At 43.7% G+C, this 4,877-nt stretch overlaps 1 pseudogene; it reads left to right on the top strand.

Moving 5' to 3' along the window:
* Positions 1 to 453: 453 nt before the first annotated feature.
* On the top strand, positions 454 to 3,918 carry LOC147988264 (disease resistance protein RGA2-like; annotated as a pseudogene).
* The last annotated feature ends 959 nt before the right edge of the window (positions 3,919 to 4,877 follow it).

Genomic DNA, 4,877 nt, shown 5'->3' with positions numbered 1-4,877 from the left:
AGTATGTGCCCTAGATGTGATATGTTCATCTGCTATGCTAGTTCGCATGATTAGTTTAATCTCTGCTGCTGTGGTCATGATTTATATTCTGTTTATTCGAATTAAATCTCGTAGTAATTTGCTCATATTTCCAACATATATACTGTCGGTGCATTCAACATACTTGAAAGAAAACCATTTTGTTACCCACAGCCACAAGTGGAGGTTCTGTAATTCAACTGCACATCGTCTCAGATTGCTGTCGGTGCCTTGGTGTAGCCAAACCATTTGATTAATCTTAAACTCACATCGTTAATTGTGTGGATGGCTGACTGATCTCTGCTGTCATTAGTGCTACTGCTAACACATTTGACTTTTGATTTGTTCGAGAACAGATCTCAAGCTGTGCACAACTGTTGTATATTCTGGATGCCAAGCAGTATACACCTCTTGCTCACACCTTTCTCTTCTCCATTCTGATCTACTCTACCTTGTGTTCCCCTGTGTCGTGTGCGTGTGTGTTCCTTCTGAGCGTTCGTTCCAATGGCGGAGCTGGTGGCCGCCATGGCCATCCGGCCACTGGTGTCCATGCTGATGAGCAAGGCGTCCAGCTCCCTCCTGGACCAGTACAAGGTGATGGAGGGCATGGAGGAGGAGCACAAGATTCTCAAGCGCAAGCTTCCGGCCATCCTTGATGTCATGACCGATGCCGAGGAGCAGGCGACGGGGCATAGAGATGGGGCCAAAGCTTGGCTCCAGGAGCTCAAGACAGTGGCCTATGAGGCAAATGAAGTCTTCGACGAATTCAAGTACGAAGCACTCCGCCGTGAAGCCAGGAAGAAGGGGCACTACAGCAAGCTTGGCTTCAATGTGATAAAACTCTTCCCAACTCACAACTGTGTTGTGTTCCGTCAAAGAATGAGTATCAGGCTTTGCCAGATTTTGCAGGCCATTGATGTCCTCATAGCAGAGATGCAGGTCTTTGGATTCAAGTACCAACCGCAGCCATCGGTCTCCAAATTGTGGAGGCAGACTGATTATGTTATCATTGACCCACAAGAAATTATCAGCAGATCCAGAGATAGAGATAAGAAGCAGATTGTTGATGTACTACTTGGTCAAGTTAGCAATGCAGATCTCACAGTTGTTCCCATCGTTGGAATGGGGGGGCTTGGCAAGACCACATTAGCACAGCTCATCTACAATGAACCTACAATTCAGAGGCATTTCCAGCTGCTGCTCTGGGTCTGTGTATCTGATACATTTGATGTGAACACCCTAGCTAAGAGTATAGTTGAAGCGTCTCCCAAGAAGAATCATGATACAGAGAAACCACCACTTGATAGACTTCAAAAATTGCTGAGCGGGCAAAGGTATCTGCTTGTATTGGATGATATCTGGAGCAATAAAGAGTTCCATAAGTGGGAAATGATGAAGGTTTGTCTTCAACGTGGTGGCATGGGTAGTGCAGTGTTGACAACAACTCGTGATAAACGAGTTGCTGAAATTATGGGTGCAACAGCCTACAATCTCAATGTTCTGGAGGATTGCTTCATAAAGGAAATTATTGAAGCTAGAGCATTCAGTTTGGAGAAAAAAAAGCCTAATGAATTACTCGAGATGGTTGATGAGATTGTGAAGAGATGCTCAGGCTCTCCATTAGCTGCAACTGCACTGGGCTCTGTACTTAGTACCAAGACCAGTGTGAATGAATGGAAAGCTGTATCGTCCAGAAGCAGCATTTGTACTGAGGAAACTGGAATTTTGCCAATACTAAAGCTTAGCTACAATGATTTGCCATCACACATGAAGCAGTGCTTTGCTTTCTGTGCTATATTTCCCAAGGATTACAAGATTGGTGTGGAGAAGCTGATCCAACTATGGATCGCAAATGGCTTTATCCCAGAACACAAGGAAGATACTCTTGAAATCACTGGAAAACATATTTTTGACGAGCTTGCCTCAAGGTCATTCTTTCTGGACATAGAGGAAAGTAAAGATGACTCGGAGTGTTATTCCAGAACTACATGTAAAATCCATGATCTTATGCATGACATTGCATTATCTGTTATGGAAAAGGAATGCGTTGTTGCAACTAAGGAAGCAAGGCAAACTGAGTGGCTTGCAGATACTACTCGACATTTATTTTTGTCATGCGAAGAAACAATAAATATTTTGAATGTTTCTATGGAGAAAATATCCCCTGCTATCCAAACACTGCTATGCGATAAAATTGTCTCGAGCTCATTGCAGCATCTATCAAAATACAGCTCTTTGCATGCCTTGGAGCTTTCTCCAGAGACAAAATCATTTCCACTGAAACCAAAGTATCTGCATCACCTGAGGTACCTTGACCTCTCATACAGTAATATCAAAGCACTTCCTGAAGATATAAGTATTCTATATAACTTGCAAGTGCTGGACCTTTCCAACTGCGACAATCTTGATCAACTTCCGAGGCAAATGAAGTATATGACTTCCCTCCGTCACCTCTACACTCATGGATGTTCGAAGTTGAAGAGCATGCCTCCAGAACTTGGAGAACTCACTGACTTGCAGACACTTACATGTTTCGTAGCAGCAGTTACTGGACCTGATTGCAGCGATGTTGTAGAGCTGCAGAATTTGAACCTTGGTGGTCAGCTAGAGCTACGTCATGTAGAGAATGTTCAACAAGCAGAGTCAAAATTGGCAAACCTCGGAAATAAGAAGGATCTTACAAAAACTGACATTAAGATGGGCTAAGGTCTGTGACAGCAAGGTGCTCGACAATTTCGAACCTCATGATAGGATGCAGGTTCTTCGGATATATTATTATGGAGGAAAGTGCATGGGTATGTTGCAAAACATGGTTAAAATCCATCTTTTTCATTGTGAAAGAGTGCAATATTTGTTCAGATGCGGTACATCCTTCACTTTTCCAAAACTGAAGCAGCTTACACTTGAACATCTATTGGATTTTGAGAGGTGGTGGGAAATAAATGAGAGTCAAGGAAAACAGATAATATTTCCTGTGCTTGAGAAGTTGTTTATTAGCTATTGTGGAAAGTTGGTAGCATTACCTGAAGCACAACTGATGTTTATTGGGAAATGTGGAGAGCTGATAGCATTACCTGAAGCACAGTTGCTTCAAGAATGCAGTGGAGACTATAGATTGGTGCACTCATCGTTTCCTTCCCTAAAGGTACTCGAATTGAAACACTTGGATAGTTTTCAGAGATGGGATGCTGCTGCCAAAGGAGAAGAGATATTGTTTCCTCATCTTGAGAAACTATCAATTCAGCAATGTCCAGAGGTGATAGATTTACCTGAAGCACCAAAACTCAGTGTATTAGAAATTGAAGATGGCAAGCAAGAGATCTTTCACTGTGTAGACAGATATTTGTCTTCACTGACCAAGCTGGCACTGAGGCTAGAAAACATAGAAACAACATCAGAGGTCGAGTGCACATCAATTGTACCAGTGGACGTCACTGGGAAATGGAACCAGAAATCCCCTCTTACAGTATTGGAGTTAGGATGCTGCAACTCATTCTTTGGAGCAGGCGCACTAGAGCCGTGGGACTATTTTGTACACCTTGAAGAGTTGGAAATTGATAGATGCGATGTGCTGGTTCACTGGCCAGAGGAAGTGCTCCAAAGCTCGGTATCCTTGAGGAGATTAGTGATTACAAACTGTGAAAATCTGACTGGATATGCAGAAACTCGTCCTGAGCCATCAGCATCCGGAAAGACTCAACACCTGCCAGGTCTAGAGTCTCTTGTGTTGCAAAACTGCGCAAGTTTGGTGGAGATGTTCAACGTCCCGCCGTCTCTCAAGAGAATGGATATTGATAGGTGCCTTAAGCTTGAGTCCATATTGGGCAAGCAGCAATGCCTGCCAAAGTTAGTTGAAGGGTCTTCTTGCACTGAGATAACCGTGCGCACAGTTGTATCAGAGTTGTCATCATCTCCCATGAATCACTTTTGTCCATGCCTAGAATATCTAGATTTATCTTTTTGTGGAGGTTTACCAGTGGTTCTGCATCTTCCTCTGTCCTTAAAGACCATACATATTTGTCGCTGTAGTATTGTTCAAGTCCTATCATGTCAGCTGGGTGGGGTCCAGAAACCAGAAGTGACTACCTCCATAAATGTAACAGAGCCATTAGCAGCAGCAGCAGCAGCAGCACGAGTGCATTCACTTCCTCCTCGTCTTCAATCTCTAAGAATATGGTGGTGTCCTGGCATGTCAGGGGGGATTCTCTGTCTGCCGACGTCCCTCAAGGTACTGAGCATTCTTAGCAACAGTGGGTTGACATCTCTGGAGTCCCTGTCGGCAGAGCACCCCCCATGGTTGGAGTCTCTTCGGCTTGAGAACTGCAGTACCTTGTCATCCCTGCCGAATGATCCACAAGCATACAGGGCTCTCTACTTTCTCCAAATTACAGGCTGTCCAGCTATAAAGAAGCTCCCTAGATGCCTGCAGCAGCAAATGCGCAGCATGGACATTGATGGCAAAGAACTGGATGCCCGTTATGAAGGTATGCTGCCCGTTTTTCTATCTTTGCCACATATAACCAACCAAAGCAGTCGTCCATCCCATCCCATGTACCACGTCAACATGTTTCTACAAGTTTGTTCTCCATAATTTCAATTCCAAGGTGTATAGATTTTCGTGTTTCATTAGTTTGTAAGAGTTTGTTAATCTGACATCATTTGTGATATATACAGTAATGGCATTGAAACCGAAGACATGGAAGGAAATACCAAGACTAGTCTGTGAGCAGTGGCTGGTCGACACCGACAGTGATTGAAGGTTATTGAGCTTTCTTTTTTCCCCATGGAAAACCTTGAAAGGGCAGGAAGCTCCTACAATTACAATTCATATAGGAGAATACAGTAGCATTGTCCCAAGA

This window comes from Triticum urartu, chromosome 1A, assembly GCF_056163025.1.
Source record: "Triticum urartu cultivar PI428250 chromosome 1A, HENAU_Tu73, whole genome shotgun sequence".
NCBI classification, from domain to species: domain Eukaryota; kingdom Viridiplantae; phylum Streptophyta; class Magnoliopsida; order Poales; family Poaceae; genus Triticum; species Triticum urartu.
The sequence above is the reverse complement of the archived record's forward strand: the minus strand, read 5'-3'. Positions and strand labels throughout refer to the sequence as shown.